The sequence below is a fragment of the Charadrius vociferus genome, unplaced genomic scaffold (genome assembly GCF_000708025.1).
Source record: "Charadrius vociferus isolate BGI_N301 unplaced genomic scaffold, ASM70802v2 scaffold65, whole genome shotgun sequence".
NCBI classification, from domain to species: Eukaryota; Metazoa; Chordata; class Aves; order Charadriiformes; family Charadriidae; genus Charadrius; species Charadrius vociferus.
The window spans coordinates 845,513-859,770 of record NW_009649293.1 but is presented as its reverse complement, the minus strand read 5'-3'; positions in this window follow the sequence as shown (position 1 = coordinate 859,770).

Sequence of the window (14,258 nt, the reverse complement as noted above, 5' to 3'; positions counted from 1 at the left end):
TTGAAAAATAACTAAGTTAGGTCTTGTAATAATGTCAGTGAACTCTTTCACTACACTGGGATGGATCCCATTGGGCCCTGTAGACTTATGTGCATTCAGTTGCAGCAGCAAATACTGTACCAGTTGAAAGTCAACTGGAAGCTTCTAACTCTCCCAGTCATGGTCTTCCAACCTCGGGCTCCAGCAGTCCCAGGGCCCACTATTGATGTTAAAGAGAGAAGTGAAGAAAGCATTAAATGTCTCTGCTTTATCTTCATCCCTATTTGTGAGGTGATCAACCTCATCAAGTAACAGACCAATGTTTCTTTAGCCGTCCTTTTGCTGCCAACACACTTAAACCTTCCCTTTTTTGTTATCCACCACCACACTGGCCAGCTTCAACTCCAACCGAGCTTTGGCTGTACGAATTCTCTCTCTAGAGCAGTGAACAGCAACTCTGCAGTTCTCCTGTGTACAGTCCATACACTTTCTGTCTAAGTTCCAGAGCAGATCCCTGTTTGGCCAAGCCAGCCTTCTGCCCATCTTGCTTGACTTCTGATACATTGGAATAACCTACTCCTGTGCTTTTAAAAGTGACCAGCATTTGTGGACACTCAAAAAGTAGATTCCCAGGGAACTTTACTAACTAGTTCCTAGAGCAGCCTCAAGTCTGCTTTCCCAAAATCCAGGGTGGTACCTCTATAAGTTTTTTTTTAAGTCTTGCTAAGACAGTATTTACCGAAGTCTAAAGGGATTCAACCCATTGATTTGTTTAGGATGAACAAACTTTGTCAATATAATAGAGATATATTATTACATCCCAGGACAGTGAGTATAAAGACATCAGCATGTTTTTTCTTTAGTGCTTTCATAAACACTACCTTGCTTGTCTCTACCACAGGTGTTCACACATTAAGCCAACTGGGGATTGATGGAGTCATTTCATAAACACATCTGTGAAATTAGTTTATGGTGTTAGGAAGTTAGGTTGTCAAATACTAATTTAAAAAAAAAATAATCAAATGATACAGTAAGCTATTAAAAGTTTCTCACTGTTGTAGTCACGATTTATTCAACTATAGCTTCCAGTCTACCATCAATACAGCATAAAACCTTGAAATGGAGAAAAGACATAGAAGTTATTCAGTTACTATGAACCAAGGCCCTTTCTGAAGTAACTATTTCAATTTCTTATGTAAATCAAGAACTAAGTTAATTTTAAGTTCATTTTGACGTCAACAGAATGAGTCCAAACAAAATGAGAAAGGCACGTAAACTAATCTTGAGCAGTTAGCCAAAATTAAAGACTGACTTCAGTTTGTTCTGTCTACATATTTTATGATTCAAGTTTTGCCAACATTTGAATAATCTATGTTTTATTTTTATATTGCTATCAGTATGGAGGCAACGCGAACAGGTACAAGTGTATTCCACTTACAGCAGAAGTTGCAATGCAGAAGCAATATGGTTCCAAATAGTACAAAACCCTACAAGGTAATTGGAGAATAATACGTTCTAATATAGGAAACTGATACCACTAGAAAATTACAGATGTTCCGTATTACAATTATTATTTTTACATTTTTTTATACAATAAAGTGAGGTTAACAGTGAAATCCACAATCTGAATGTTATCACTGATTGTGAAAAAAACACATGGTGTCAAGTTAAGAGGAAAATGTTCCATATTTTCAATGGACTGTGAACCGAAGCCTAATCAAGTCAGGTACACCACTGTCAGCTATGTTATTCCTAGACGATACAGATGTTAAAAACTTTTATTTTCCTGTATTTGTCAGAGCACACACAAAGGATCAGTAAACCAGAAGAGATCCATTTCCTCTAATGTGCTTAGCAGATCTCTGTATTCCGCTGAACTTGAAGTCTGAGTCTTCACTCTGCCTAAAATTTGAGAAATATTTGAACCATCAAAAATTGCTGAGCATTAATTCTGAAACATATCCCTAGTTTACTTGAAAATAAGACTTCTGTGTCTTCAGTCAAGAAGAAATAGACATCTCTTTTAGCAGATGTGGATTGGACAAGGTATCATCATTACAATGAATGTAGAAGTCTCTTATCTTAAAGGATTATTTCACCGCTTCTAATTGCATACGGTGTATGACTACGGATATCACCACTAAAGTCAGCAGGGCTTCAAAAGTTATATAAGAGGTTCCTGTGATACTAATAAGTGTGGCATAAGCTATTATTTCTGAATCCCACTTTCTTCTCCTCTTACCCTTGGGTTCAGACACTGCTTTAAAACAGTACTTCTCAGGGCTCATAATGAAAAACATTCACAGAGCTAAACATGAAAAAAAGATAATAAGTTTTTAAAATCTTAAAAGATATTCTAGGCATTGTTGCTATACTTTCTGAAAGAAACCAGCCTTCTACCGTGCTTTTGCCTAATTGTTCCTATTTCTATATATTTCTGTACATCTTTTTTCTATAGATTTACTGTGTTTTGCAAATTGAGACTTCCACAGCACCTGCAACATTAGATTCCCAAATACAACAATACTTTGTTGATTTGAGTGAGTTTCTAGTTTTAACAGAAGAGAATCCAGACTATGAAGACTCTAAATCCTTGTACTGTTGCTGGTCTGTTGAGGTGATATTTGACAAGTCACTGCAGAGTCCATGCCATAATTTTCCTATCTGAAGAAGGGAAATAACGTTGCTTGCATCAGAAGTGTGTCACAGAATGCTTTTTCCATGTGAATAAAACCAATAAGCTACCTAGATGGTGTTAATTTTAGCAAGTTCTAAGAGGAGTTCATTAACATGTTCTGACAGACACTAGCTGAATTAACTATTGGTTAATTCTTAGAAGAGGTTTATTTAGATAGAAAGGTGTTTAATAATGGGTAAACTGCTATGTGTCCGTACTCTGCAAAGCAGTGTAAATATTTCGCTTTCTATGATACAGTGCAAGAAAATGCTTTCAACTCCTCTATAAGTGCTTTAGGTCAAATACTCCAATTAGGATATTTGAGTAAGATAACAATACCCAATGAACAAATGTGAACTCTGACAGCATCTGTTAAGCAAAGTGATTGTATCTGTGGTGATAATAAAATGGCAGAGAAAATAATCTCTTTATCCTAACACTGGTTATCAGTCACTAAGAACCAGGAAAGGGGCATATATAGAGTGGCTATCTTTCAAAAGATGGCAGGGGAGGAGAATGACGAGGAATTACCAAGCAGTTGTTCTTAGTCTGTAACGAGACAGAGAATGGGAACTGAACATCAAATATTCATTTCAAAGTATAAAGCAAATAGTAAGGAAGATTTAAAAACAAAATGACAAAAAAAATCTAGTAAAATCCAATTTACTCCTCTCATAGGGTAGTTAGAGTAGTGTTATAAGACAGCAGGCAGCAGAAGTGAAAAAGCCATATGAAGCTTTTGACACTCCGTTCTTCAACAGAAACATTAAAAGCAACCCCCTGTTCACATTCAGTCATGGAAAAACAGATGTATAATAGGTTAAAACATTTCTACAGAAGTAGCTGCTGTAATTTATATTCCAAGAGGGCCTTCAGCTCAATCCTTTGAAACATTTTTGTTAGCAACCTGAATGATGAACTAAAGGCAGGACTTAGAAGACTATTCACAGATGGTAAACAGATAAGTAGAGTTGCTAACACTCTTCAGGACAGGATGAAAATCCTTTTGATGGAGTGGACAAAGGTCTGAGATCAACAAGATAATATCCAATAAAAACAAGTGCAAAGTACTACACTTTAGAAGTGAACAAATATAAAATTAGGAATATCTAGCAGACACCAAAGGAAAAGGATGTCATGGTCTAGAGCAGACTGCAGGCTTGATAGCAGCCAACAGCTTGATGTTCTTCAAATGAGACAAATATTCTTCTGGTCTGTACTAGTAAGCCTCTTAGGTGGAAATCACAGGATATGATAGTTCTACTACCTGTGATTATAGTTCAAGAAAGATTTAATAAACTTGGATTTCAGGATAAGTAAGACAGTAGTTTTAAACCACCTTGGAAAGAATATTGTTTGTGGAAGGGGATTTTTCCAGAACAAAAGAGAATGGGATCAAAGGGTATCAGATATATTAAAATATATTAAAAGGGTTGTTATAAAAGTACCTGTGTTACATTATTTTCCTCAGCCCACCAAGGTCAAGACAAATAGTAGTCAGTAGTCCTTATTAAAGCAAACCTTAAACTCAAGATTGAGAAAACCTTTCTTAGAATGAGAATGGGAAACATTGCAGCAGCATGTCTGAGGAGATGTAACCTCTCTAGATTTCAAAGGCTAGGCATAGCCAAAGCACATATATAGCCTCCACCCTTAGCAAAGGGATAGAGTAGCTGAGCTATATTTCAAGTTCTGCTTTATTGAATACTTCCCTATTACTATATACAGCATTAAAAGAAAGAATAAATGTTACTTCACTTGTGGAATCAAAATATATACCATTATGTCAAATATGCACAAGACCATGAATTAACAGTATATTATTTGGGAATACATTGAGGTGTACAACCCACACATGCGGAAACAGATGTTCAAGCAAAAGGTTACAAAGGAACTGCTGTATTTTCCAAGATATTGTTTTATACAGTTTGATACAGTACCCAGTTGGGGACAATATTGTCATAGTAAAATAGAGATTGCAATGATTTTAATGTAGAATTAAATGTACACTTTGCTTTCCCTAATTTTAAAATACTGAATTTTGTTACTCAACAAGCTTTCTTAAGGAACCAGTGTTAAATAGTTCATTAATATTTTGAAACTTATTTAATGTTCACTGTCATTTGCTTTTATGTGTAATAAGGCACAGAAATGAAAAATTCATGATAACATACCATACTAGAAAATTGGATTTTGAATTGAGACAAATGGTATGCAAATAAGTGATCAAAATTCAAACAAAAGAGCAATTATGAATTTAGTAAGACTAAAAAAAAAAAAGGAGAAAGAGAAGGGGGGAAAAAAGAGATAATAAATAAAACTGTGCTTTGATGGATGGTAAAAATTGATTAGTCCTTAAAATGTCAAACCTCTTGCAGGAACAACATTCTACCTTTTAATATTAATAAGTCGTGCTGTAATATCTACAACTATGATTTTTAGAAACAAGTTAATTTGCAAGCAACATTGACTGTGATTATAACTAGTAACTGCTATAACATGCCAAAGGCATAATTTGATACTAGGAATGTTAATCGTTGCTAGTACTGCGAGGCGGAGGGGGAAACCCTAGGTGTATGCATAATTAATGAACAACCATGCAAATTAGTATAGACTGTATCAGGTAAAACAGTTTCTCTAAGTTCCACAGAATAGCTGTGTACCTGCCCATTCCTCTCTCGTATTTCTCTTCTATAGTAAGAAATATTAGAAGAAGACAGAGCAAATGCTTTAAGAGTCATGAGCTATTTTCACCATTCATAGACTTTTCAGAAAGCCAACGGTTGGTCCTTAGTATCCATGAATCCCTAGAAGCTGTAAAGAAAGCAGTCAAATTGAAAATGCTGCACTTTGGGCATAACATGAAGTCCATATATGACCAAAAGGCTGTCTGGAAACCTATGGTTGGAAGAATATTTCATTTACCTATAAACATCCATTAAAGTGAGAAAATCCTTTAGAGAAAAATAGAACCATCTAGTTATGCTGCCTGATACATAAATAATTCACACAGTACATTTAAATGTATTGCAAGAAAACCTCATCTTTTTAAAAGACAAATGGTCCTTTGAGTTTATACAGAATATTAAAATGCAGCTTGTAGTGATGATAGGGATAATTTATTTGATTTAATGCCTAAAATTCTAAGCGATTTTTAGGACAATGCAGAGTAATGTGTAACAATGCTTTTCATATTTTTTTCGAACATTTATATGCAAACTCACCTGCATCAGGATATTTAGTCGGTTAAACAAGCTACAGTTTATACCTTAAATAAAGTAAGCATTATTTGGCATTCTCGGTAAGTCACAAAGCAGATGGGAACTTTTGATGTTTTTATAGGAAAGTGCTAAGAAAAAGTGTTCAATGAGCTAAGCAAAATAATTCAGTGGTCACAGTTTCAATTGCTTTAAAATGTTACAATTTTCATTATGTTAAAATTATTGTATGAGTTACGGTCATATCAATGGGAGAAAAACATTTTTTTAAAAGAATGAAGATGTTAAAATATAACACCTTTGGCTCTGAGAGATTACAGAGAACAACATGTAAGTGATGTTCACTCTGAGTAAGGATATGATGCAAAAGTTACAGGAATCCTTTTAATGTTAGAATAAATGTACATTGACTAAAATGCTGCAGTATACCCTTTAAGTACAATATGGTATGCTGGCAACCAACTTTCCACCTTAATGTTTACTCTTTTCTTAGAAAGAATTAAATTATTCAAGGTGTAGAAGCTATTGCAAGTGTTTTGGTAAGTTTTGAATCCATTTTATTCTGTCAGCACTTCTGAAAAGAACAAGTTTATTGTTGTAAAGTACATTGCATACAGCTGTATAGCGCTTCACAAGTGATGATTTCTATTTATAAAAGAGTTTGATTTAATTGGTAAAATAATGCTTTACATTCAACTAGACTCAGTTTTCTTCTGTTTGATCCAGAGCAGTACAAAGCAATAAAGCTGGCAGTTGTTCATCTGCAAGATGTTAGAAATTCTTTAGAAAGCTTACTATCAGAGAATACAAAAGGTTCACAAGACATGAAAACAAAGGTATCTGTTGTTTGGATAGAAATTTGGACTTTTTTTTTTAAAATACATATATATACACAGGACTTTTTTTTATAGAGAACTTCTGTGTTAACCCCCCCCAACATTTGGTACTTCATTATAGACTACCACTATTTATTGACATTTATTTAAATTAATTTGATAATTAATATTCAATATTATTGATTGCAAACTTTAGTGGCATTTTGGAGTAAAAAATTCTTAGGAAATAATAGATATTTCTTATGAAATTGCCACTGCAAGATGGTAGTATGTTATTGTAGTGTAAAGAGGAATTAAGAGAACTTAAACAGAAGAGAATTAGTGTCATTCAAAAGAATATATTGAAATACTATGTAAAAAAATATCTAAGACTCAAGTAGAAGAACTACTAAAAAATCTAGTATGACTAAAATTTCAGATAAGTATTGAGACTAGTTCTGGTAGAAAACATAAAATTTGTTTTGTAGGAAAAGTATGGCAAAATTTGGTTGCATGCTTGAATATATTCCCTTACATGTAAATGAAATACTAAACACATAGGAACTGAACCCTAATGCATTGTGCCAGGCAAAGAAGTGTAGTGAAGCTGTTAGGTCTGTGTCTGGAGCATGACCTTTAGAATAATATCCAGATCCTTACTTGTTTTCCTTCTGTGCATTTGGAAAATAAATAAATAAATAAATAAATCTGCCATTTGTTGCCAATGATGAGATCTACTGATAGAAAACAGCATTTCATTACTTCTGACAAACTCTTTCATTAGCTGTTGTTACTAAAGTTTAAGTAGTGACCAAACCAAAGATCAAGATGGGTCATCAAACAGGAATAGCCTGTGGAAAAACAGACAGACAACCAAGACTCATTAATAAACAGCTAATTTCTCATCAAGCACAGACTTAACGACAGGTTCATGGTTTTATCAAAACTAGTTTCTTTTAACATAGGTATATATATAGAGAGAGATATAACAATAAAATGCCTAGAACGAATGAGGCTGAATATCAACATAACATTACACTGGAAGACCTACCATACTTTTTCCCCATTTTCAGGGCTTCTCCATGTGAACTGCTTTAAGGTGGATTGGATAATCACCATTTTCTGAAGACCAGGCCCTATTAAGATAAAGGATATTAAAAGTCCCAAATGAAAATGACAGATAAAAACCTAAAGGTAGTAAGAAGCACCAGTTTCACCCACCAGTTATTTAATCTTTTCAATTAATTCCTGAAGATTTTACTGAAAGCAAGAGTCTGGAGTATTCTGTTACATAATATTTTTACAGTAATAAAAAACTTCAAAGTAATGTTAGTAGGACTAAGAAAAATAAAAGGATAATTGAGTTTGGGGTTTTTTTTGTTGTTGTTGTTGTTTTTTTCTTGTTTTTTTTTTTTTTTATTCCCAAGCCATACTGACCTAGAGTATTTTTTCTTAAGATAACATGTAAGGAGAAAATCCTACTTCCTGCAGCAGTTGTTACTAAACAAAACACCATCAATTTTATCATTAGAGAAAGACAAAAAAACCCTCAACTCTACTATTTTACCATACTGCGCTGGTTCAGAAAGAAAGATTTGGAAACAGCTATTTGACCCAAGGACAAATTTGAAAATAAGTGATTTAATGAGTTTCACTGCTACTTTATGGGAACTGAACTTTGGAAACAAAACTTGCGTCCTTTGGAAACCTTAGTATTTAGGATTCCTTCTTAACATTTCCCTAGAGGTCTTTAAATCTTTTGAAAAATACCATCTCCCACATACAATCCGATTTTGAAGCAAAGCATTATAAAGCATATGTTATGTTTTAAAAGTTAAACAGATAGGCAGCCCATTGGGACACTAACAGTCATCGTCTTCTGTACACCTAGAAACGCTGCAGTACAGTCAGTCATGTCTGACTAATAAATGTGCTGTAACTGGTCCTAATGCACTGCCAAGAGAAGAAACTGTGCACTAGTGAAGGCTCCAGAATCTGAGAGCATCGTCCTTCCCTAACATAACTGTAATTTAATGATAGCAGTGTGGCATTGACCCCTAACAAGATCATGTCAAAAGAGATAAGCAAAAGAAAAGAACTTCTCAGTTAAAGTGCATGAATTCATTAATTAAAAACAAATTTTCACTTTGGTGTCTCCACAAGTTAACGCCATGTAAGCTTAAGAATCTGAAAGGTTGTTATAAAAGAAAAAGGTTTTAAAGGGCAGTTAGAGGAATTAAAACCTTACACACACCATGGAGACTTCTTAGGGAAGCAGTATCAGAAGCGTAGAAGAAATCTATACTGCTCATAAAAGTCCTGAGAAAAGAAGCAAGCATGGTTAAAAGGCAAGGGCAAGGGGAGTTATTTGAAAGCAGTCTTCAAAAAACTGGAATCACATCCAGATGAAGAAAACAGAAGAAAAGTAATATCTGGAAAGTTAAAAAAAACTCCATAAATCTAGTTGAAAGAAGAGTTTGAGGTACAACTAGCAAAATACATAAAAATTAATAAATCTTTCTTCAAACACCTCGGGAGCAAGGAGTCTGAGACACTTCAAATCCTACAGATTATCAGGGTATAAAAGAAGCTTTCAGGAAAAATAGAGTCACAACAGTAAGCTGAATAGACACTTTGTGGCTGTGTTCGGTGTGGAAGAACATGTAAAGATTTTATCACCACAACATCCCACCTACCCTTTTTCTTTCTCTCTCTTTTTTTTTTTTTTTTTTTTTTTTTTTTAATCAGGGAAGGATTTCAGAAAATGTGTTTCAGCTTGAAGCTCCCCTAGGAGAAGTTACAGACAAAATAGACAGTAATGAGAGGCCAGGAGCAGATGATTTTCATCCAAGGTCTTAGAGATCTGATGGTAAAACAGACAAACCAGAAGATGTGATGCAGTCTCTCTCTCTAAACCTATGAGGTACCTGAGAAGTGGAAGGGAGGTGCAGGAAGTTGTTTAGCCACAAAAGCTTGAAAGCTGGCAGGGTACTCAAATGAGATACTATTCCTGTTTTCCCTGTTATGATAGGCTCCCTTAGGTGCCTGCTTTTGATGATAGGACTGGACAAGAAGGGTATTTTGTTCCATTTGAGTACTGCTTCTCTTCTACTGTTGGGTTATGATGGGAATGACAGTTTATTACCAAAACTTGTGAAAAGCACCTAAATGTCAGGCTAAGCTAGCCATTGCACTAGTCACAACAGCAAATAAAATGTAGTTCCACATCATACATATTAGCAACTATAGTTCAAATACTAGGGTTTGTTAAGCAGTTTGCTTTAATCTAAGCAAACACCAGAAGTTTCTGAGGTCTGGGGCAATAACATTCCTACTTTGTCTGAGCCATGTACAGAATTCACATGTAATGATGCTTTCTGTCAAGCTACAGACCTCATATGTAAACTAACCCTTCAAAGAGATGCAAATAGAGTGTCTTAGAGAATCTCCAGTTTCTATGGTCAAGTGAAAACAGGAAACTACCTTTAAACCCAATCGAGGCTTAATCAAGGGGGATCAAGGGTTACCTTGATCAATAATAATTTACTCTTACTTTCTAAACTTATAAGTCTCTTTCTCTCTCTCTGTCCTCTCCCTGAAGACAGAGGTGTGGGAGGGCATCTGACATTCGTTTCAGTGGCCAGTCCAGCCTGAACCACAACAGCAGCATGGCGAGAGATCAGAACAAGACATACAGAACTACATTTGCAGAGTGATAATGCCTTATGTACACTATGTGAATACCCTTCACTGTAGTTAAAATAGTTCTTAAAAGTCAGATTATGTGGTTTTGAACATATTAAGCAGAGAAGACCTGATACAAAGATTCTCATATCTTAGATGAATGTAATGAGATCCAAAAGACTGCACAAAGGAACAGTTTTGGTAAGTCACAGTCAAGTGGAGGAGAGCTTAAAAAGCACCCTCTCTCCACCATTTTGTTTTGCTGAACTTTGTTAACTCTCTGCCTGATGACTGTGAGGTGTCTACATCCTTGCTACTCTGCAGAGTTCTCTCCTAGACAAGAGCAATATTCAAACAACGTAAGAATCACACACATACATACATATATGTATATTACATGTATACATGTTTCCACTGGGCAGACTGGAAAGAAGTGTAATAAAATCTCCTGAGAGCCTGGAACCTGAAAAAAGAAGGATGTACATTAAAAAAAATAAGCAGTATAATCAAAGTATCTCCTGTTCATTTCCTTTTACAAGATTTTTACTTTGAGTATTTTATAAGCAAAGGAACTCCTCCTGACCCTTTATACAGCATAAAGTCCAACATAATCTGAAAACTGACTGTGGACTTTGTCTATTTTTATGACAGTAATGACAAAAGTAACTATGGTTTTGGCAGTATATATATTATAAAATCAATTCTAGGCTAAATTACATAGTTCTATATACACACAGAAAGTTATTCCCAACTCCAGTTTGTTAGAACTACAGCAGCTCAATTTCTTTTCAGGAGGTACCACTGTTATTGACACTTTCTTTTTCCTTCTTCTTCTCTTTGTTAATTTACTATAGAATTTTTTTGGCAGTCATTTAGATAGTTCAATAACTAAAATTTTGCCTCACAGTGATGAACACTACTATTACTTGTTCAATCACTCTAAAGTGATGCTTTAAGATCGTCTTAACCTCTTAAGAAACTAAATGCAAATCCTTTCCAGGTAACCCAGAGAAATAGAGAATGTAGTGTCAACAGCAGCCTGTATAGTTAATATTGCATTTACTTTTCCTGTTCATTGAGAGGCATATTTAAACATAATTCAGATTTATAGACAGTTTAAAATCTGAGCGTCTGATACAGACACAATGAGGCAATGATGTATACAGATTCTGAATACCTCATTTTAAATTTCATAATTACAGTAAGATTATTATTTTTGTACTGGGAAAGAAAATGCCTACATAGTATAATGTGACAGATATTATGTCCATTCTCCAAGCACCTGACAGGATGCATGCCAGCCTTGATCCAAGAGCTAGGTGACCACGTTAATGCATGTCAAATCTGAGCTAAAATACCCTGCTTCTTAGTGTGGTTTATCTTCACAGACTCTATGCCCAAGATTCTCATGGATACTAATGCAGTCATGGCTTTTTTTTCAGCTCTGCATATGGTTAGAATGAGCTCACAAATGCCAGTGGTATACCATGTAGATAAAGCCAGGTGAGTTTCTTTAACAAACCTTCTGAAATATATACACGTAGTAGGGAATTTGCCAGGACATGGCTTGGCCCAGCCAGATAATTAACAATTATTATAACAATAATATCTTATTTTCATAGAGATATCTATTTATTTTTATGTCAGTGCCTCTTTCTTCTCCTTCTCCATTTTTCTTTCTTTTTTTTTTTTTTTCACTCACAGAGATTTCGTAGAAGAAAAGAGATGACGACTGTGTAGGTATGATCAGGAAATAAACATAGCTGAGTATTCAATAAATTAGTGGTAGCTGAATTTACTTGTCTCAGCCAGTCTGTTGATTTCACCTGTGATGCTGTTTTGTGAGTGTTTTTTCTGCTCCTAACTTGTCACTACTTAGAAATACATTGCATTGCAATACTCTGTCACATGCTTACAAGCCTTCACTATGGTGTCAGAACCCTCCTTTCTTCTCCCCTATACTGCTGCTGATAGAAATTAAACTTGGTATGAACTATACACACAAGGTTCAGAGTAGGTAGCATATATAATAATAGAAATTTTCTTTGAGAATCTTTTTAGTCTGGTTCATTTATGTATCAAACTTTGTGCTGCAGAGATATTCCAGTCAGAATTACATTGGTAATCATATTAGAAATTGTAATGTGTCATGCTTCATGATTACTCTTTATTTTCATCATTAGAAACAAACAGATAACCATAATGAAGTTTTTATTCAGTTACAGTGTAGGCCAGTGTCAGAGCTACACAGAGAGAAAGGAAGGACAAGATCTTATTACAAGTCCCACTGCGGTTGGAATATGCCCCCAAATCCGGATGATGAGTGGGTCAGTATTAATCCATCTGACCTCGCGCTTGGATAAATAACAAGAATTGCAGGCACCAGAAGCAGAGCAGAGTGTAGCACTGTGCACGAACCTCCCTTTGCTGGAGTCCCTCTCCAGGAATAATAAATAGCTTAAAGACAGAAAATGGCTTTATTCACTAAGTGAAGACTTTGGGTGCTAATGTGGCATAAAAGGTTCAAATCTCCATTGTGGAAATGTAAAACAAGGAATTCCAAAGGGAGTCATGATCAGATAAACTCAGAGTGAAGACCTGGGGTAGAAATAATAAGCCTCCTTGCTGCAATACACGGCTCTTTATTATTTAAGTCTCTTCTGAGCATTCTCCACTTCTCTGATTCCCCGATGAATGCAACAGTGAGAGCATCAGATGAAAGTCATTTCTCTGACAGAGACAGCTTGTATCTAAAAATATTTTGCTTCTTGAGTATGATTAAGTGACAGAATGAACAAAGGGATGACTTGAAAATTGTTTATCGGTATTTTTCTAACAGAGACAGCTTGTATTTATAAATATTTAGCATCTTAGTTGAAATATAAGCATGAATGGAAAACAAGAGTTGGAGATGCAGTATCTAGCAATAAACTAATTACTATTATAATCAATTATATGACTGAAATACTCTGTGCTTTCAATAGAATATTAGCTAAATGACTTTTTAGAAGTGATTTGCTGAATTTGTTAATGGAAAGCATTTAGTTTACTATTTTCATCTGGACAAATGTACAGAAGCTTTTTTTCTGCTATGATTCCCTCAAATCTTGAAATGCTTCGCTTCCTTTCAAAATGCAAACATATGCATACTTAGATGAAAGAAATACTAAGAAAGTTAACTGGGAATTTACAGGATTAATGTAAAATAAACTGAAGACAAGTTTTCTAGAGGGCTGTCAGCTGTTTCCTCCAGGTGCAGAAATCTACACAATCCTTGCAGCCATTTTGTCCATTTGAACTTTAATGTACACCTACTTAGGTTGCCATCCCAATAAGGAAAATTGGTGATGCTGCCATTCATGATGGTTCCAGTAAGAAGATGATTGGCTGACAAGAAAACAGCAAATTCTAAAACTGAGGGTTCTGGAGGGCAGATTCCATGCAGGTCAAGGGATGCGCCGTAAGCTTTGGAACTGCTGGGGTCCACCCCTAGGAGACAACAGTTGTACACAACATGCTATTAAACAAGTCGATGTGTAGCACAGATTCCTTACATAAAACATCTGCTCTCCTTAGATAGGGATTTATTTATTTTTTTTTTTTTTTTTAAGATAGGTTCTGGTTTTGTATCAAACAGAAAATTGATGTACACCACATGTTTCGGAATCTTGGTTGACATTTGGTGACTGAGATTACAATGAGTGGTCTTTTCTAGCTTTAAATAAATCATCCAATGATCAGAGCAGCAGCCAAACTCTACAAATGCACATAAAATGTTCAGTTGTGTTCTGCATGACGCATGGATGGAGAGGTTACACAAGTTGCTAGGTGAGCTCATATGGCACACCACGTGCAGACCCACAAGTTAAGACTCAGACGCCCTAC